The sequence below is a fragment of the Rousettus aegyptiacus genome, unplaced genomic scaffold (genome assembly GCF_014176215.1).
Source record: "Rousettus aegyptiacus isolate mRouAeg1 unplaced genomic scaffold, mRouAeg1.p scaffold_m13_p_3, whole genome shotgun sequence".
NCBI lineage: Eukaryota > Metazoa > Chordata > Mammalia > Chiroptera > Pteropodidae > Rousettus > Rousettus aegyptiacus.
This window is the reverse complement of record NW_023416306.1, coordinates 53,099,635-53,122,752: the sequence shown is the minus strand read 5'-3', so window position 1 is coordinate 53,122,752 and position 23,118 is coordinate 53,099,635. Positions and strand designations below refer to the sequence as shown.

General features: G+C 32.3%; 1 protein-coding gene across 39 annotated transcripts in view; it reads left to right on the top strand.

Annotated features, from left to right (window-relative positions):
* PTPRD (protein tyrosine phosphatase receptor type D) overlaps positions 1-23,118 on the top strand; it is a 1,934,582-nt gene that overhangs the window by 675,184 nt on the left and 1,236,280 nt on the right. For all 39 annotated transcript variants that reach the window (XM_036238646.1, XM_036238649.1, XM_036238671.1 and 36 more), the window contains one exon: positions 20,592-20,633. The gene's annotated coding sequence lies outside the window, so the exon portion shown is untranslated. The remainder of the gene's footprint in view (positions 1-20,591; positions 20,634-23,118) is intronic.

Sequence of the window (23,118 nt, the reverse complement as noted above, 5' to 3'; positions counted from 1 at the left end):
AAAAATATACGTGCCCTTTAAGGCCCAGTCCATACGTCATTTCTTGGTCATCACAAGCATAATTACTAGGTCAAGTCTATACTTTCATTCTAAATACTGCATCCATACTCTTATCATGTCGTTTAATAGTTAGATGTTTTCCTGCCTAAGTCCCTTGATGAACTCTGAATACTCTGAGGGCAGGAAATGTGCGGGGCACAATTATATTTTTAACTTAGTATAGTGTCTGGCATAGGAAAAGAGATCAAAACATGTTGGTGGAATTAAATTCAATCCCAGTACTTCTTGCTCCTTTTGATTGTTCTCTAGCTCTCTTGATTATTCTTCTGTCTAGGTAGTGGTATGTTGCATTTCATGAAATATTTCCAGTATCGTACAATCAAAAGTCAGTTTTATCCTTTTACATTTTGTAGTGATGAAGGAGTTTATATTAATATTATTGTTTATGCTATTTATATTCATTTACTGAAAGTTAACTGAAACTTCAAATTCAATCTGGTGGAATCTCAGTAGGCACTGCTAACAAGAAGAAAGAGCAAATGAGACATGTTTACTATTATATAGTCTTATCCTAAAATGGCATGTTCTGAGTTGAAATTGAACTCTTATTAAACATTGAATAAAGTGGTTAATCCTCCCCCCTCCACCCCAGATTTAGGTTTAGATGTGTATAAGAAGAATGAATTTTGAGTATAATAATTTATTATGCTTTTGATAGTAACATAGAAGAGATTTAGTAAAGGCATTTGACAATCATATCAATCATCTAGCTAATTATATTTATAATGTATACATTTGTGTATTTTAATACATTAAGTTCAGTTAGTTTGCTGGTAATGAATACAAAATCATGGGGTCGACACAGGTAAGAGTTAGTTTTTATTTTTGCGACTATAAAAGACTAAAAAATAATTTTATCATGACAAAGTAATGACAAGAATTTCAGATTCTTACAGTTCAGGAAACAGAATAGTTATCAACCATCAGGGTATGTTACAATTTGCATAAATGCACACTGTATCCAGCAGTTACAAGGTCATCATTGTGTCCACAACAAATAGGTCAACTTTGCCATTTACACTTAGCATATGCTCTCAGAGGTGTTGATTGTTCAAAATACCTGTTTGCCCAAGTCTATTAAGCTTAAAAATTACATTTTAATGGCCCCTTATATTTAAACCCTTTTTAATATGGCAAATGCTTGAGAGCTACTTACAAACACCATTAAATTTCATCACTAATTACTAATAACAGGAATGAAATTAGCACCTGTATGAGCTGCTTTAGATTTTGGATTGCCCTTAATAAACAGTTGAGAAAATCTTCTGTTGCTAAACATTTACGGGGCCATTTGCATTCAGATTTTCAATGAGCCACTATGATTTATATTTTCATATAGTCATCTGAAAAAGCATACGACTTGAAGACACAGTTTCTTTTTGAATTTGAAGGATATGTAATATCCTTCATTTTGTGTATGTAATATCCTACATTTTGAAATCAGTTTTAAGTGTGACATTAATCTGTCTCATATATAAACGATTCTTTATTTCAAAGGCTACTAAGATGAGAATGCTAGTGGAGTGAAAAGGACTTTGTGTGAAAAAAAATAAGTCAAAAGTGTTTAGTTTAAACTAACATAAATAGAGGACTGTATAGGTTTTAGAGATTCCTTAAAAAGCAAAAGCTCTTAAAGATGTGAAACCCTGGCTTCTTTAGTTGGTCCTTGTGGGCCTTTGACCTGTGCTGCTTCTGTAGGTACTGGGAGAGTTTTAAAGTGAAAACAAGGCAATTAAATTGGCAAAATGATCAGTGCTATCTAAAACACCATTAAATAGCATCAGTAATTAGTATCGGGAATTATGGATTTGAGAATTTCTCATTTAGTGTGTGTGTACATCTTGCTGCCTCATTGAAAAGGTGTGAGAAAAATTGTGTAAAAATTAATGTGATAGAAAAAATGTCATGGAACCTTCTCATTAGCCCAAGGTAATTAATTCTGGGATAATACACTATATCTTTGGTTACCTATTCAATGTTTACACTTAAATGTATAAGATGTTATCATTATCTTAAAGATTTGGGGCTAATCAAATCCTAAATACAGTGACTCTAATCATTCAAATTGTTTTCTTTGACAACACAGATTTATTTTTCTATTATTTTAAAGCACAGCGAGAGACATTTTTAAAATAAAGTTTGTAAGCTTAAAAAAAGAAAAAATCTTACAAGATAACCAGAAGATGGCAGCATGGCAGCTATTTAGAAATTTGATAGCTTGCAACTTTCATTATAGGAAAAAGTTTCTAGATTTGGTAAATAGTATCCTGTTTCCAATCATAAAATTTTCTTAATATAAGAAACATAATTAAAAGAAAAACTGTTAGTAAGATCTAAATAATAGCTTGACAAAAGCAGAATTACAAAGGAACAAAAAATAGGTTCTTCACTGCAAATAATGTAGAAGATGAAAGAGAAATGATAGTGGGAGAATGTCAAGGCTCTTAAAAATGTGCTTTCAGAACAATTTAAATAAGCTTGATGGAGCCCATTATGGGAGAGAAGAGACTCTTAAAATTCCAGACAGGATGTGTCCTGATATTGAAATAACCAATTAATTCCATCTAGACCATTAGGAAAGAATTAAAGGTCATTATTATAATTACACAGGTTCAAAACAAAGTCCTTAAATTTAATATCTTTAAAGTCTGTTTCAGCTTTTAAAAATAGACACCTATGATTCTATGATCTTATGAATCTTTTATAGACCAACTATGTGCAGTTTGCAAAGAACTCCAGTATAGCCTTTTTATTTTTAAAGATGTAATCACATAACAAAAATTAACTAAAGATTTTTATAGACCAAAAAAAAAAAAATTAAACCTCAGCCAAATAGCCACATATTTATAGTAATATGATACATAATAAAATGAAAGTTCAAGAAAATATTTCCTATATTCCCTGAAAAATACTGTAACAAGATTTTGCTACAATCAAAATGTTGAGGGAAGCTCCCCAATGCATTCTACTCTGTTGTCAAAAATGCATCTCAGAACATTTACCTATTACATTTTCTGTTCCTTTTAAAAATTTATAATATGTATTAAATCCTCACTCTTCTCAAATACACCAGGATGTATTCAAACTGAACTAGTTACCATGCTTGTTATGAGAGTAGCTTGAGTTTTCACATTTATTAGTATATTAGTGTAGATCTGTTTACTTATTCATTCAAAATTTATTTATTGCCTTCTATAATACCTGAGGTCATTCTAGACAATAAAATTCATTACACATTTTGGATAGATCAATTAAACTGTGATAACAGGAATATATGAATTATAAAGTGAATAGGAAGGCCAAATATTTTGTGTGAATGTCCATATAATCATTATAATTAACAAAAATAATTATTCATATATATTGTTTAAGTCCTTGTCATTTTCTTAGTTTAGTATAAAAGATGTAATAGTTAATTAAACTTATAATGGATTGAACTAGTATTGATTTCACAGGCTGAATATGTGTGTGTGTGTGTGTGTGTGTGTATATACACACACACACATATATGTATAATCAAGCTTTTTCGAGTAACGTCATAGAATAACCATCAAAACATTGGAGATAAAGAGATAAAGCCACTAAAGAATCCATGAAAGAGATTATTTCTCCTCATTTCCTCCTGCAGTGGGCAGCAAAGCCTTAGTTAGGTTTTAAGGTTTCTGAAAGAAAACGAAACAATGAACAGCAGAGATAAACAACTGCTAGAACAGTGGACAAGTGTTTGCAGTTATGGCTCGTAGGGAAGACGTGTTTGAGGCAGAACAACAGATTTAATGATGGATGATGACGATTATAAGATTTTTATAAAATGTTTCACTTTTTCTCTAATTAAAAAAAAAGGTGTTCAATACAGTAAATCATGAAGATAGTTACATTTTTTTTTTCTAGTTGAGCTAGTTGAGCAACCTGAGACACAGTCGATTTAAATCTAAAGACAGAATGCTAATGAACAGCAGAGTCAGGCAGGGTTCTGAGGCAGATACCTTGACTCTTTATTAAAGTTAGAGGAAAAGTAGGAACAGATCAGAGAGCAGTTCAGCCTAGGAAAATCTTTGACCTTTTGGAGTTAAGAAATTATTTGTATTATTTTAGATATTCCACAAATATAGAAACAATATCTATTCACGTGCTTAAACTCAATACTTGAGGCAAGAATAGAATTGAAGCTCATCCAGGGAATTTATACTGTAAGAGAGATTTCAGTAATAGGGATAGATCATTCACCTTAAATTTGATTCCCACCTGTCTTGGTAAATTCCAACTTGAATTAAAAAGTTTTAACCCACAAGTAAGATGATTGTTTCCCCCCTCAGTAGAGGGTCTTGGCCTTGTGAACAGAAAAACCATGCAGGATGGAATATTTTGGAGAGAACAATTTATTTTGGGGGTCTATTTATACCCTATAAACTTTACTTTGTATGATATCCAGTGCACTCTCCCCATTTAGGTAGATATGCACTAAAAACTTAATTGTGTGGCTATAAAAAAATGGAAACTTGTTTATAGCCTTAGTTATTCTACTCTGAGTCTAACCTTGGTTTTGTGTCAGAGCTTTCTCCACCATGGATAGGGGCTTGTTCCTGAAATGTTCTAATACACAATTTCTTTTTAAAATATACAATGCCATAAAAACATTAGCAATGATTCCAAATAGCATACATTAAATGCAAAATGTATATAAAGGTAAAGAATATTATAGCAGCCAGCCAGCTAGCCAGAAAATATTTCTTAAGGACCTAGTATGTGCTAGGTATTATCCTAGGCAATGGAAGATAGCAATAAATTCAGTGGAAGAATTTGAATCAATTTTTGAGAGCATTAGAGAAACATTGAAGACTTTTCAGTGAAGTCATGACTAAAGCAGAGGGTTCTGGTTGTTTCCACTCTATATTTAATTTTCACTTCAGATGAAGAATATGAAAAAGTTCAGTGGTTGATTAAACACCTCACTCCTTATTGTACATCAGCTTCAGGTGAACAAAATAATACTACTTTAAAATTGGGTCAAATTTGACCCAATTTTAAAATGTTATAAAGCACACGGAGCCCACACGGTGGCTGTTTGGTCTCATTATCTGTCTCCCTTAACTAAATGTTTATTTTTTTTTCTATTGTGTTAAATTAATATTATATTTTGTGTCTATGGAGTTAAAATGTTACTGCCCCTTACTGAAAAAGCTAGTTTTTTATACCTTATTCTTTATATGGAATGCCTTTTAGTAATAGAAAGTATTGCCAGGTACTGTTTTTCTATACATTGACACATGCAGAAAAGGACAAAAGGGGAAAAACACATTTTTAGAAAAATTATAACAATTTTTTATACTTTATGTTATGAATATCTGCTAATTCTAAGAAAAAGTTACATACATTGTTCAGATGTAAGTTTTTCTGCTTTTTTGGATCTCCTTTGGACTTTCCCAGGTCTTTGCTTTGACCTTTTGTGGTACAATTCTTTTTATCCTCTTTTATAAATTTTACTGTGTCCCAAATCCCTTCTACCTGATATTTTTTTTTCAATCTCCCTTCTCAAATCTTTCCCTCCCCACACCCTGGAATTTTATTTAAATCTCTCATTTCTTTACAACATTTTTAGGAAATAAAATGTTAGGTAAACTGTGACAAAAGAAAATTGACAGAGAAAACTAAATATACAGTTAATTAAATTTTGGACAATAAAGGAGTTGGCTCTTTCTAACTTAGTCGAAATAGTTTCTAGATCTTTACCTTTTTTCATAAATTCTCATTTATCATCATCTTTAGACATTTATCAATAATACAGGAAAGTCACACTGTACTAAGTTCCAACTGAGTGCAGCCTAAACTGTTATTCATTATGTATCAATAGCCCTTTTAAAGCTCAAGCAAATTTGGACTTTCACCTGGAAGATAACAAGTACACATTTTAAATTTGGTTATGTAGTATTCTCTACCACCTAGTCACTTCCTACTGCTAGTGTCATCATTATACAGTAGTATTTGTGCTTTTTCTGAAATTAAATTTTATAAAATAATATATTTTCATGACATATGGAGAAAACAAAATAAATTTGTGATTAAAAGCACAAAGTTAATAAAATTAGTATTTAAATGCAATCTAGAACTGCTGCCCAACTGCAAGTGATTTCAGAATACATACACTTCCTTTTGCTAATCCTGGCCAGGGATTCTCCACTGTTTCTGCACCTTTGACTTTCTAGTGTGCTTCTCATATTCTCTTCCAGAGATATAAAATTCATGTTACAAAATTTTCATTGTATGATAATTTATTTCATCCCTCCTGTCTACGTGACCTCATATAATTACATACAAATCTAATGATGGCAAAACTCTTCAGGTTCTTGATATTCTGTCAGTGATACTAACCACTCTTCAACCAAGAAGATAAACACTGAACATGTAAATGTGTCAATCACCATCAAATCAATTTTAACTTACATAATAATGGAGTAGGTATATAAAATGTAAATTACATAAACTATTTTTCTAGATCTTGTTAATTTATGCAGGTAGATATATTGCAATCGCCTCATACCTTTTTTTCACCCAATACATGATATGTTGTAGTAATCAGTGAATACTTTAATTTGATGAAATAATAAAATAGACATGAGGTTTTTGTATACGTGAATATAATAATGATAATAAAAAACACAGGCTTAACAATTATTTTGGTTCATACTGTTAATTACAATATATGGAGGAGTAATATAATCCCATCAATTTGGAGGATAAAAAACTAGAATAGTGAGTAATTATAAAATGCAGCAAAAAGGTGCCATTGGAATAATTTGGTAGCTACAAAGAAAGTTTTGAAATGTGTTGGCTTCATTTACAAAATTACCTATGTAAAGCTCAGTTATATGGATTTAAAAGTTTTCGAGATAATTTTAGATTAGCAGAAATGTTGCAAAGAATGGCAAAGAGTTTATATGCCTGTTATCTAGCTTCCCCTAATGTTAACATGTGACGTAGTCATAATAAAATTTTTTGTACAGTTAAACAATTAACATTGGTACAATAGTATTAAGTAATCCATCATTCTTATTAAAATTTCACCACTTTTTCCATAAATATCTTTTTCCTGTTCTTGGATTTAAAGTAGAATCCCAGATTGTATTTAGTTGCTATTTTCTTGGTTTCTCTAAACTATGCCCATCGCTGTCTTCTCCTGTCTTCCATGACTTTGAAAAGTTTAATTGCAGTGCTCAGTTACTTTGCAGAAGGCCTCTTGACTTTTGTGATGTTATGCATGATTAAATTGGGATTATATATTTTTTGCAATGCCACAGAAGTAATATTGTGTCCTTCTCAGTGCGTCATATCAGGGGGTATATGGTATTTTTTATTTCTCAGGCTGTACTTGAGTAAGGTAGCATGTACTGGGTCTTTCCACTATAAATTTACTATTTTCCCCTTTGTAACTAATAAATATATTGGGAAAGTTACTTTGAGATTATGTGAATATTTTACTTCACCCAATTATTTTAGCATCCACTATTAAATTTTGCCTACAATAATTTTTACTGTGGTGTTTGCCTAATGGTGATTTTATATTTTTCATGTTACTTTTTATTCATTATTATATAATGAACTTTTTGTTTCTTAAATATTAGTTGCCATTAATATTAAACAGAAACAACAACATAGGCAATTTCTTACTTTTTGTTTATTAATTAGGACATTTTTTGCTTTTCTTATAAAGACTCTAGCTATATTAGACTAGTGTCCCTACTCTAAAAAAAAATGTTTTTAGCTAAATTTTGCTGGTGCAAAGTTACATTCACCCAGACTCTACCCACACCAAACCTATCTATACCATTTTGAAATTTTCTTCAGGTTCTAAGCTAACAGTTTCATTAAAGAACCAATCTTTTAAATTGCTTTGATGAGCCAGTATAATCTCTATTATGTTATCGATCTACTAATTAACAATTATTAAAATAAGAAGTGTGATGATGATTTAATGATGATAAAGAGTCTGACTTGAGAGCTCCTTTTTTGAAAGTTTACCATATATTTAGACAGATATTTGTAAAATATGGACAAAGCGAACAGTACAGTGATTTGTAATTCTATAATGTGAGATTAGATTTTTAAAATGGATTTTTCCTTATATATAAATTGTTGATTTTATGGGGGAAAGTTTCTCAACACCAGCTAACTTATAAAAAGCTTGCAAGCTTAAATAAAATTTACGTCACTAAATTTTTCCCCTAACATACACTGTAAAATATACATAGCATATTCTGTGAATTCTAAATATTTCTGATATGAATGCTTCAGAGTTGGCAAGAATATATTCTAGGTGTTAGCTTTCTTCTACTCTATAGGGCTATATCTAGAAAATGATCCTGAAAACTAAATGCATAATATGTCAAAGGATAATAAGAAATTTTACTTTTAGATATAAGAATAGCAAAAATGGCTTTGGTCATCTCATAGGAAACCTTTTGTACTCTTTCAAACTTTCTGTGTATCTGTCTGATGACATTAATGCAAATTACATTGTCTTATTTTGTGACTTCTGCAGTTATTCAGCATTATCACAAACTCACGAAGAATGTTTTTACCCAACTATTTAAAATCACTAATGGATTTGCAGCTAACCTCTGACTTCAGTTGCGGTCAGTTGCCTTCAGTATCACTTGTGTATGCATTGAGCTGATAAGTACTGTGGTTCATTTTATCCTTGAGAGAACCAAGTTTAAGGGAAACAGAAAACAGAAAAAAAAATCAGACAAATAATTACCTTAGCTTGAGCTGAAGGTGATGAAAACTCACTTGATTTCTTCCCAATTCTTGGCAAGATATAATGAAACAAGGCTTTGGAGGAGTGGAGGGGGAGAGGAAGGCCCCATGACAGAAGGTGGAGGAGAAACAAGGGGCGTCAGCTTGCTGTGCCTCTTCGTTATGGTTTCCTTGGATTCCTTCAAACTGTATTTCATTCTGTACTATCAGTTTGGTAAGAATATAATTAAAACGTACATCTTAGTTTAATCATGGATTTCTTTGTACATAAGGGGCTATTCCTCAATACTCCCAGTGTCACTGTTTCACATTACATTTTAATTTGTTAGTTCATCAGGAAGAACAGTGTACCCTAGCATATAAGGGATTACTCGTCATGACTCAGTGGGCTAACAAAGCTTTTGATGAAAGGGGAAGTTGAATGAAAAGAAAGATTCTACTTCTTCTAGGTCGAATTATTAGCTCAGATATTTCATGCAAGAGGGAAATTGGCAAAGTATTTTTTCATTGCAGTATATAATATGCTTACTTAAAAAAAAAACTTTAAAAAGATACATAAAGTGAATATATCCTATAATGAGCAAGAAAATATCATTTGAGAATATAATATATACACAGAATCTAAAACAATGGCACTTTTAAAATGACCCTTAAGAATTACCATTGCATGAAAGATAGCTTTAAATATTATCCTTTTTAAAAAAATTATTTAAAAAGAATGACAATTATTTCTGATAACCTGGTAAGAATCTAAACAAAATGTTTAAATATATTACAAAGGTGTAATAATAACTTCCATGACAATTTGGTTATTTACCCTTATGTACTTAACTTTTATGACTTTATATTTTGTCAACTCAGACATTTTGAATGAAGCACAATGTAAGTCAGTTGAAGATATTTATAATTTACTTACCAAAAGAATAATATTAAACTCCAAGGAAGCATATATACCAACCACAAAATAATATCATTTCCTTTCATTTTGAAAATTCACTTATTATTCAACATGTTGACTATTCAACATGCAATTTCAATACTTCAAAATGAGAATTACATGTTAAACAATGGAGTTTTATAGTGATAGCCCCGAACACCTGATAGAATAGTACAATTAAGGAAGTAAAACTCCTGAGTCTACCTTTTGTGTCCTTATTTTACCTTCCCATGAATAACTAAAAGCCATTTATGCTCGTTGCAGAAATTCCTCTCCAAAGACACCGTGTACTGTGAGGGGAGTTCAGCACTCAAGGGCTCAATTTTAGGTCTGTTGCTAATTATCTGTGTAAGCTTGAGCAAGTTTCCTAACTTCTTTCAACTTACATTATGGCATATGCTAAATGTGAGTTGTAGAAAATATTTTTTTATTTCCCTCAATTAATAAACTTGTAACTTATCTCGATTTTGAAAGGTTCATGTTTTTACACATCTTTTTGAAATGCAAATGTGGTCCATCAATCAGTGGATCTGAAGGGATTAGGAATTTTTTGGAAAGCTTAATCGTTTCTGCTTTTTAAAGTATAACTTTAACAATGGCTTCAAAATATATTGTAATGGCATATGTGTATATAACTGTACATCCTATGACATTCAGCATGTGTTCATTGAGAAACTACCTTGGTAATTTGTGTGTATACACACACTGTAGGAAATATTTCTGGAGAAAGATACCTAAGTCGATATTTGGAAAAGAGTAGAAGTTAGCCAATAGATAATAGGAGAAAGTAGGACCTTAGGAAAAAGGGAGTATGTAAAAACCTATCGAATAGAAGAAATAGTCCTTTTGAGAAATTTTAAATGTTCATTAATGATAAACTTCAACTTCAAAAGTTTTAACCTAGTTCAGGGAAAGAAAACTAACGTTTGTTGAGCATAAACTGTGTTTCATGCAGAGTGTTTGATCTTTAGACTTGTTTTGTTAGTTGATATATTACATGTCTCCATATAGCTACTTCTTCATAGGACCTTACGTAACCCTTCATTTAGGCAATTATTTAATATTGGTCCATTAGAGCTAATTAATTTTCTTCTTCTAACCTCACCATTGTTTTTTATCGATGAATCACAGTTAAGCATTACTTCTGCCCTTGGAATATCCTCTTTGTCCAGGCTTTTCTAACATCTTTCTTCTGATAATCAGACAGCATTTTGACAGTGGTTCACGTATAAACCCCTTTTGGTTAATTGTGTGTGTGTGTTTTTTCCCCCAATGGTACATTTTCTCTTTTCAGACATTTAATTTATGCATTTTAATTATTATAATAAATTTTACAAGGAACAGTAAGATATTCTTTAAAATTAGTTAAAATATTGACATATATTTATATTCAGGAGATATATTTATTCTTTGAAAACTATACCTTTAGCTATGTGTGAACACACACATATGTGTGCACATTTGTGTCTGTGTTGGGGATAAATTAGAGGAAAGCGCTACCAGACATTTGTGGGATTTTTTTTTCTCCTCCCAAATAAGAGTTCTAAATTTAAAATTTAAAAAAAAAAATCTATTTCGATCATCTTGTTTTATAGAATGTCTGAAACCCAAAGTTAAGAATGTATCTAATTTTCCTACTTTCAGTGCCAGTGCCTTTATTATAATACAAGTTAGCCATGATAACATATCTCTTTCAAAAAGTAAACTTGTATATGACAAAGTATATATTTATAAAACTACTCTTCAGTGGTGCCCAGCCTATCTTCACATATTGCTCACTTTAAAATATAATTTTAAAGGATAACTAGAAACTTGATTTCCCTAATTTATGCTTCTCAACCCAGACCATAGGAGAAAGCCTATTTGACTATTTCAAATTCGTGTGCATAAAATTAGCTGGCTATTATCTAGTTAACAAATAAGCTCTGCTGTCTGGTGTGCTATGAAGTGGAAGTGAGTGGTTGTTAGAAAGAGGATATAAATGGTGCTTTGCAAGGTTATATTGATCTTTCTTTTTGTTTTCAATTTAAGGTTTTGGAAAAAGTAATTTTAAAGATAAGGAAAAGTCTAATGAAAGTCACCATCTCTATTCTAACATGTTATGGCTGATTAGGTTATTAAGCTAGCATGTTCAGTTTTCTGTTGTAAGGTAAAAGAGAGTAGACTATGGATATATCTTATTGCATATGCAGAAAGAGCAACTATTAATTATTTTATGAAACATAGTTAACATTCACTTATTCAACAAATGTTTTCTGAGTTCCTATTATGTTCCAGGCATTGTGCTAGGTTTTAGAAAAGAGAAATCAAGAAGGGAAGTCTCTTCTGTTCAGCAACTGATGAGTATTTTGGAAGAGATACACCTTCGAAGCAACAATTGCAGTGCAGAGTTATAAGACAGGACTGCAAATCTTATAAGAGATACACGTAATGTGGGCATATGACTAACCTCAGGAAGAAGATGGAAAGGGGGATAGTATGAGCTGAGCTCTGAAAGGCACCCCAAGTAGGAACTTAGCCAAGAGAAGAACAGCAAAAGAGAATTTAAGGAGCAAGGAACAGAATAAGAAAAAGATGAGGAAAAAGAAACAGAGTGCGACAAACACAGAAGTGAAAGAGAACATAGCATATTCAGGGAACAGCAGGTGGTTTGTTTTTTCTGGAGCATAAAAATGATGTGGGTGAATGATGGAAGATAAGACTGCTGAGCAAGTCGGGAGCAACTTGCTTCACAAATGCCAAAACCAAGAAGTTATAAATATAAATAGAAATAAATATATATTGTCATAGGTAATGGGAAACTCTTTTCAGAAGTTATCAAGAGAATTATGTAAATAGAATTCACCTTTTGGATGATCTCCCAATAATTGAATGGAAGATGGATTTGATAAGGATAAGAGAGAAGACAGGGAGATCAATTAGAAAATTCCATCTTCTAGGTGCTGTGTGAACCTCTCATCTATTGCTCTTCTTGTTAAAAGAAAGTTTAGTTTTAAAACTGTGTGTATTCAAAAATGAGCAAATTCTTAGATTTCAATTCTAATTATTTTAGCCTGCATTGAAGAAAATGAGTTCAAACAGGTTAACTGACTTGCTGAAAGCCAAAGAATTTCCTAAAACACTGAAATTTAGGACCCTGATCTCCTTTCTCAATAAATATGGATTAAAATTCACAAGGAACCAGCCATTTAACCTCAGAGAAACATTTTAACTATGGTACTAATGATGATATGTCTGTGTTAGCAGCACCATAAAACAAGTGATCTTCACAGGGGGAAAAAAAACTGGTTAAAATTGAAAAGACAAAGGAAAATGAGATCTGATTATTAAAGTAATTAGTTAATGAACCAATGGGGTGACAGATCCATAAATACCAGTTACTGACTGATGATAATGGAACATTCAAACCTCCAAATTGGTGCTCAAGTCCAGCTCCCAGAAATAATATGGGACCTGCCTTCCTGCAAGATGCTAATGCTGCGTTCAGAACAGTGATGTGCAAACCCAGCATTTCAGCGGTGCTGTTGTCCCACATGCACTCCACTATTTGTTGCTGTTGTTGTTGCTCTAAGTTCTGAATTTTTGAAGATCAGGAACTTACGAACTGGTATGAAAAGGACAGGGAAAGGCTATTATGATTAACCCTTCTTGAGATTTGCCAGACTCACAATATGTTCACAAAACTTGAATAAAATAAATATGTTAAGGGTATGACACACTGTAAAGATAAGAATTTATGTAGATTCCTTTTTTAATACCCACCTTTAGGCTTCTATCAGGTACTTAAATCACAGTTAAAAGCATAATTTGGCACTCAAGTTGTTACTGGCTCCTTCAAACTAAGGATTTCGGTGCCTGATAAACAGAAGTACACTTTATAGGTACACATATCTATTCTGGTAGCCTTAATTGACTGTTGAACTTTATACTATTCACTATAAGATCATTTAGATAATCATCATACCCAGTGAAGGTTGGAGATTTGTTCAAGAACACAGATTAATAAATGGGAGAACTGGTGCCTGAATCCTACTACCCTGACCCCAAGTCATCCCTGGATCCACTGTGCCAAAAGGAATTTGCACCTTTGCCAATACATTATTGCTTGTTATGAAGTAATTCTTAAAATGAATATGTGTATCAAAATTCTCCTAGCCCCAAAGATTCTAAACTTAGAAAGATTGAATTTTAGATAACATTTAGCCCTGTAGAGAGGTAAAATGAAAGTCAGTCTTCAAGTGTTTTAGTGGTCACAGTGGGCCAAGTAGCACATGATGATTCAAGGTTGCTAGCTGTGGGGTGCACTGTGGCTTGGTAGTCCTGACTCCTGATGTACATAGTGTTGCCAACACAAGTCATTTAGAGCACTGTGGCCTAAGAATAATGCATAAGCAGAGCAATTACCCACTTACCCGGGTGGGTCCAACCCATTTCTCCTATTTGCAGAATAGGTATAATAGGAGATTAACATTACTTCACTGGAATAAAACATCGCTTTTATTTGTAAAGGGAGTACAATGCTCATGGCAGAAAATACAGAAAAATACATAGAAGAAAATCACCACTCAGAGTTAACCACCAAGAGCATTTTCATTTATTTTCTTCCATGATTTTCTCTATTCATAATACATCAAAAAGACTTTATAAATATCTGTTCACAAGTTTATAGAAAGAATTGAATGGTGGAATGTTCCAGGAAAGCTAGTGACAGTTTTGCCTCAGCAGGATGAATTAGCATTCATGATTGTATACCATTTACAGTTCTTTATTTCTGAAAATATGAATTTGCTAAATTTCCAATGGTAATCATGGTACAACAAGGTCAAGTCTATTTCATTACAATAAAATAGTGTATGTACCTTATAGTAAAGGGGATAGAATGAAGTTTGAGATCATCTTAATCTTTATGTCTTATGTCATGGGATACTTTGTGATACTTCTATTAGGGAATAAGGAAAGAACACTCCTTTTTCCTCCAGAGGAGTAAGACAAGTTTTATTTAGATATCAGCATTGTCAATTATTTTTTATGTAAAAGAGAGGCAGACCACTTCCAGAGTGAATCAGTTGCCAGGTTGTATTCAATAATTATAATGTGGACAACCTCTCTCCCCCTGTCCCTTCTGAGATGGTGGAGGATTCTGCCAACAAACAAACCAACCAACACACACACACACACACACACACACACACACACACACTCACACACTCACACACACTCACACACACTCTGACTCATGCCTATTTAGAATTCTGAGTGTTTTACTATCTTATAAAAACATATTATTTATATCGAGGGAAGGAAGAAGGAAAGGAGGTTGGTAGAATTACAGAAATTCCTAATTTGGGGGGGTTACTTTAGTTTTATACAATATAATTCTATTGTATCCTGATCTTTTTATCTAAAACTGAAATACACTGAATAGCCCCATGTCCTTAAATTGGTCTTTGAAAACATGGTTACAAATAAAAGCACAGTATTTCCTTATCTGTGAAACAACTAAGTTTCTCTAATCTGTTATAAGACATTTATCTTGTTTCCTTTTTGTGGGGAGAGGGTAATATAAATAGTAGTGAAATGGATTATCACGGTACATAAATGTTTATCAGCATCTGTTTGATATGTCATTTTGAGTGAATCCCAGAAGTGAATTAACTGGGTGAAAGGGAGCAAATATTTTTAAGACTCTGATACATGCTGGCAAATTGCTTTTCAATTTATACTACCACCAGTAATGAGTGAAGATGGCAATTTCATCACACCTGTTCATTACTGTCAGAACAAAATAACACAAAAGGCTTGCTTTATTAAAACAGCATTATTTCCTTTTTTTTTGTAGACAAATACCTTCAAAGACAGACATAGGCGAAGCTGTTCTCAATAATTAAAATCTTGGTGATAATCTCTTTCTTCATTCAGGTCAGGAGAAGATCACTTTGAGATCCTTTTGAGAGTAGATTTGGAGAGGCAGGAAAGGGAAGCTGTGCCCACTGATAAACAACCCTTTGAAACCTAGGAACATCAAGAGAGCTTCAGTTATGCAAGAAGTCCATGAAAGAGACAGATGAATATTAAATGGAAATGAGAGGACACTGGAGATAAAAATCACCTCTGTCACATGGCTGTGTAAAGCTGTGCTAGAACTTCGGAAATTACCAATTATAGTAGTGTTCTAGGTCTGGTACAACAGAGTACCACAGACTGAGGACTTAAACAACAGAAAAAAAAAGTTTCTTGTGATTCTGGAGGTTCGATGACTAAGGTTCAGGTGTCCACAGGGTTAGTTTCTTCTGAGAGTCTCTCTCCTTGACTTGTAGGTGCCTATCTTCTCTTTGAATCTTCACGTGGTCTTTCTTCTACATGTCTCTGTTCTAATGTATGCCAGTCTCAGTGGATTAGAGCCTACCCTAATGACCTTATTTTAACCTAATTACCTTTTTAAACACATTTTTTCCAATATGGTCATGATGTGAGGTTCTAGGGACTATAATTTCAACATATGCATTTTGAGGAAACAGAATTCATCCCATAACATTAATAGATTAAAATTTGCTTTCTCTTTAAATATAGTGTGAAGTACACTATTCATGATGCTTACCTATTTGTTCAGTAATTATTGTGAGATTATTATTGTGTTTTATGAGACAAAAGTATGCTGTACACCATGCTTATTCTGAATTTCTATTGAATCTTTATGTTCACAAACACATCTGGTTTTATAACAAGTGGATACAAAAAATGGATTTTAATAGCTGCATCTGATCTCTTAAGTTCAGTTTGCATACTATATATAGCATCCTTCATTCAAATAGAGCATAATATTAAACTTGCTGCTGAAATTGGGTCATATATCAATAGGGAGATAAAAATGGAGTGAAAGTTTCCTCCAAGATAGGTTAAAGAAGTAAGTCACTTTAAGGACTTAGCATAAGGTGATGTGGAGTAACTCTGCCACTAACCTTATGATCTCCTGACAGCTTTGACAGGGGAAAATGATGTAGCCTGGAGAAAGACTTCTGTGATAAGCTCAATGGCTTATGCTTACAAACCTGACATATGTGACAGTTCCATTTCAGTTAAGAAATGGATACATCAAATTTTGGCTATTAAAGATATAAAATCATTCTGTATTTCTCAATATGAATAAGATATAGAAAATAAATTTTAAATGCAATTTCTAAATACATGCACTGACATGTATAAATTAACAGTTATTTACTTGGTATTTTTAAAGAAATAGAGATAAGAAATAATGTAAACTATTGACTTTGATGTATCTGAAAATGATATAGATATACTGCATAGTCACTTAATGGACACTAATAATTAAGGTGGGAGAAAAAAATCTTGACCAGTTCTAAAGCATTCACATTGAGCATAAGGGGAATAAAATTGTTGCTATTCTCATTTAATTTATTCTAAAGTAAAATACTGATTTGACAGTGGTGAAATGATTGTTGACTTAGATCTACTTTTGTAATAACATGTCTTGTTGTACTCAGAGCATAGGAAAGATCTGTAAGTCCCATGGATTGTATTGATATGCATACATGATCATTTCCAGGTTTTCTCTAGATAAGAACCTCTCTTTTGAATCACAGCAGTAATGACATAAACAACACTCTCTAGTCCTTTTTCTCCTCCTTTCCCCAACACATTGTTTTTAGAGAATTAATTTTTCCCCATATTTTTGGACTTTTTCAGAGAAGATTCTTACAGGCAATCAACAAATTGAAACACAGAGTGTTTTTCAGTCACTTAATATAACTAAGTTATTTCAAACAGGATAATGTCTGGCTTTCAATTTAGTACTCGTCATTTAAAAGAATAAAACTAAAAAAAAAAAAAAGATAATTGACTAAACTAATCTCTGATGTTAAAAACGTTTAAGAAAAGAAGTAGGATAACAATTCACTCTGGGGTTCAGGTTTGTGTAATGTAAAAAGCTCCGTAACTAGTTCAACCTAGGTTTGATACATAGCTATATTAAATATTAGATGGACAATGTTTAAGTATGTTACTAGCAACTAAAATATCCTCTTGCAGGACCCTTGACCAAGGTTAGTTCTCTTCTTCCTAGAAGAGTCACTCTATGTAAATGATGTGATCTCATAATTTGGGAAGGTTTGTGAAGAGCTGAGGTAGGAGGATCACAACTCCTGTGACAGATCGGACAGAGTTTCTCAACCTTAGCACATAAACAATATTTTGGGCTAGTTCATTCTTCCTTGGGCATGTCGGGGGCTGTCATGTGAATTGTAGCATGTTTATCAGCATCCCTGGCCCCCTACCAACTAAATACCATTTGTACCTCACCTCCGGTTGTTACAAACAAAAATGTCTGCAGAAATTGCTAAATAGCTCTATCAGTGTGTGTGTGTGTGTGTGTGTGTGGTGGTGGTGGTGGTGGTGGTGGTGGTGGGGTGCGAATCAAAGAGAGAGTGGGGAATTAGCTCTGGTAAAAGATCCTTTAGTTAAAATAATGAGATGATATGGACAGATCACCATCCCCCTTCACCACCACTGGTTTGACATTTAGAACTTTCCATATTAAAGCTATATAGTTTTATTGTTTTCTTTTCTTTTTCTTATTTTTTTGTTGGTGTTATTTATTATTTATATAATAATAATAGTGATAGTAATTTGTTCATTTTATCATCTTTTCCTTCTAATTCTAGCCTATACTTCATTTAAACCACTTTTAAAGATAAATATATCTCCTCCTTCCTTTCTTGGAGCTTTTCTCGTTGTAAATAAATATGTTCCTATCAGAAAAATCAGAGCAAGCAAGCTTAATCCTATGTTTAAAGCCCTGACCATTCATAGTGGCTAAAGAAATTGATCTTTTAGAAGCTGAAGATTTTCTGTTTATCTGTAAGTCCAACTCTGACTTCACTGATACTATGTCTTTCTGTGATAAATTCATTGTAGCCTGGCAGTAATGCTGACTGTCCAAAGTTCTGTACTTACTCTTCATTTCACCCTTCTCCTCCCATGGATATTAGACAGATGGATTATTGCTCAACCAGTGGAAAACTTTAAATGACTGCCTGTCTTTTAAGGAGATTTTTTTCCCTTTAGTCATGCCAGCTAAAAGCAAAACATAGAACATAGAATTATAGTTATTAAATACCATCTAAAATGTCTTATTCCAAATAAATAAATAAATATTTTAAAAACCTTGCCACTTTTACATTCATTTCTCTGATGATTCTTACATGAATAAAGTTGCCATCCATACTTGTGTTTCTCAATTATTCTGCACATTATTGTACTTGTGTGAATATAAATATAAGAACTATGAACTAAGGTTTCCTTACTGAGAAGTAAATAATAGAATTATCATATATTTTTTCAAATGTCCAAATTATTTAATATTATTTTTGAAGAACTAATTTTAGTTTTCCAATGTTTAAGAGTTTTCAATAGCCTATGTTTATTGAGCACTTAGTATGTCCCAGGAAATGTTTTAAACAATTTATTTGTATTAACTCAATCTTCGCAACAACTTCATTGTCAGTGAAAACCTGAGGCTCAGAGAGTGTTATCTAAATAGTCTGAAGTCCTTGTTGACTAGTAATCCAAGGACCAACATTCAAATCCAGGAAGTATGAAATTCTAGTTTTGGCCATAAAATGAACAATTAGGCCTAAATTTATGAGTGTGTGTGTGCATATGTGCACATGCACTTCTGCAAACATGTCTGTTCCACTTGAATAATTGCTGAAGGAATATTCTAGGCCAGCCAAAAGCTTGGTTTTCTCTCATTACCTAGGAACTCTCAAGGCATGTTTGTATAATAATGAAATCCCCTAATTCACAGTTTGAATCACTTTATTTGATTATCCACTCAAGTGACTTTTAGAGCTAAAATTCTTTGAGTTTGAGAACTTTAAATATGAAAGAAACATTTTATTTCTATTTTATGGATGCTATCACTCATGGTAAAACTTCTATTCCAATATACTGATAGAAATCACAAAAGAAGTTATTTCTTCTCATTTTCCCTGACATCTGAAAATTTCAGTTAGATAAAATGCCAAAAAGTATGAACAAAGTGAGTAGTTCTTTCATCTACTCTTAATTGAAGTTTTCGTAATTAATATTATCACATTTGCAATGAGAGTTCTTAGATTTAGATCTCAATTTTTTGTAGGTAGGTCTCTGAACATATTGGGAAATGTGGCACTGCATCTAATGGAATAATAAAACAAAGAAATAATAGAAATATTGGGCTTTGGAACAGTAATATATACTTCTTTTTCCTCTTGATTTTTTAAACTACTGAAGTTTATTTGAACATATTTATATCTATTATCTGCACATATGTTTCAATTTCTCTGCCTGAAAATTTGAAACATTACTGTGGATATGATTTTCTGTTAACTTTTATGGGTGCTCCACTGACACTTTTTGATTAACAAATATTATAAGACTTTTATTATCATAAACTCTATTTAACCTGCTTCTTTACCTTCCTGTTTTGAACCTGATAATTAATGTAACATTTTGAAAAGTGATGTCTGAGTTTTTGCCTAAAATCGACCTTTACATATCAGTAACCGAATCTGTTTCTATATTTCTTTCCGGGAATAGAGCTCCTTTGGATGTTCAGATTGAGGAGTATATCAGAATATTTTCTCTTATCTTTTTTTTTTCTTAATGAACCTTAGCAAAAAAGACAAAAGATAGGATACCTTTTTGAAGTTAATGGGCAGATACATATCATGAACAATGATTGAGGTTTCAACCATATTCCTTTCTTAATTTTATATTGGTATTTCTCAATCTGTTATACTAAGTATATTAATAACAATATATGTATATATCTTTTCATTAGGTTTCTGTCCTGAGACCACAGCAGGATGTGCCTTGGACAAAGGTATGTACATTTTAAATATATTTCAAATTTTCTCCATAACTAAAGTATAAAAATATTACGGTAATATGTACAGTACTGTTAGATGTTTAGATATATGGAATTATAGTACATGTTCATGTATATGATATATACTGTTAAATCTGACAAAATATAATACTAATGGGAAAATATCAATATCAAAATCTGAATTTCAAATATATATCATTGCCTGAGCAAAAGACCCTTAATCCACACAACTCATTTTCAAAGAACTGTTATCACTAATGCCTTTGAAAGTAAAACAATGGGACCACCTGTTCAAAGGTTGATGGGAGGTGTTTATCATAGTCTTTAATGACTCAGATGAATACGTTATCAAAATAGAATACATATGAATTTAAATTATCAATCAAGAACTACTAAGAAGTGTTTATGTTTTAGGGGAACAAATAGTGAAGTTACTTTAAAGTTATAAATAAACCAAAAAATAAGCACACACAGCTCAGTAAAAATTATATGAATGCACTACGTGAAAGATAAGGGGGATTTTGCAAGGCCAATATAAAGATGCCTATAATTTCAAAATGAAATGCTATTGTAAAAAAAAAAGTGTGAACAAAAGTCATAAAGATCATGAATTGTAGAGGGAGCTGAAAAGAAAATGTATATTATGAATGAAAAGTACATAGTGGGAACTGAGTAAAGACCAAAGGAACTAAGAGTCTTAGAGACTGTAGTGGAAAAAAATAAAGACCAATAAAATGAATTTCACATGTAGAAACTATAAAAATAAGCCCTCCTCTATAGAGGAAGTAGCAAGAAAAAAAATCGCTTAAATGAACACATAAAGGATTTAAGAGAACTGTAGTGTAAGGTATTGAGAGGACGTTTGATCTCATTTCTCTGGAGGTATTTAAATACCGAATAAATTTGCAAATGTCTGATTAGAGTTTCTCTAAAGCATCATTTATCCTATACAGGGGCCTTCCAACCCCATGTGGAAACTGGTCAGGCAGTTCTCTTTATTTTTCTGCATGACACAGTAATATTATATTGAAAAGAAAGTTGGGAGTTGGTTTGTGGTTGTAAGAAAAATATGGACCTATATGCTATTATTAGTAATCATTGATGCCTATTCTATTTTATGCAAATATAATATTTGAGGAAATACATTTACATATAAATCTTTACAGTTTGGCTCAAAATATACAGTATGCGTTCTGCCATGTTACTCTTTAAAATATTCTCTTACAAACTAATCAAAAACAGATTCACAAATATAGAGGACAATCTGGTGATGGCCAGAAAGGAAGGGGTTGTGGGAACTGCGAGAATGGGGTGAAGGGTTAAAGAAGTACAAATTAGTAGTTGAAAAATGGTCATGGAGATGGGGAGCACAGCATAGGGAACACAGTTAGTATTAATGTAATGGCTAGGTGGAAAACTAGAGGAGAGAAGGAGGAATTAGGGGGACCATTTTATAAACTATATAAATGTCTAACTAATGTACTGTATACTTGAAACTAATTAAAATAAATAAAATTTAAATAAAAATTATGTTAGCATATCTATATGCATATATGGATAATTTTCTAAGATTTTAAAATCTAAAAAAAATTCAGTTTTTCTTGACCCTATTTTTATGTAATTTTTCTTTTAGTCATTTTCAGTTCCTATTTAGAGACTGGTGTGACTTAGAGTATCTAAAGACAATATGCTGGCTCACATGCACTGCCAAGGGGAATGAACAGCTCCAGGCACAAATCCCTGTTGTGTCGAGGCTTTGGCATGCTTTTGGCAGGAAACTAAGTAAAACATAGCACAGTGAAAATAATCTTGGTTTTTAAATAGATGTGCAGCCTCAACCTCATGTTTGCTGTTGGTCACTTTTACTCTTTCTCCCTCATATTCCGAGGGAACAGCATATCTGGCAAGGAACTAAGAACTAGGCATTTCCTACATGTTCTCATAGTATGTAGAAGTAGGAGAGTCATGGCTTGAAAACTGGACCTTCCTGGGGTTGAAGGGCAACACTATCATTAAGTAGCTGTGGAATCCTAGGCAGGTTACCTCTGATAGAAAATAAATTTACTAATACTTATCACAGAAGTTGTGCAGGTATTAAAATGACACAATCATCCTAGAGCACTTCTTATATCTGTTTCATAGTAGACATTGAATAAATGTTATTTTACTCCTTCCTATTTCTACAATGAGTTGAATTTTGTGTTAAACTTATTAATAATCATCTCAGTCATTATGTGAATAAAAAAAGAATGACTAATATACATAAGTAAGTTTTTGGTTAGGTAAGCAAATGGGCATTCTTCGTGTGGGAAAGAATTGTTGCAAACTCTTCATCATTTTTTATATTCATTTTTTTAAAGAGTTGCATGTGATTTAAAGGATCTTTATGCTACATAACAGTGATTCAAATGTCTGATTTAATTTTACATTTTGTTAGTGTCTCAAAGATGGAAAACTGCACTGTAAAATGTAGATGGCT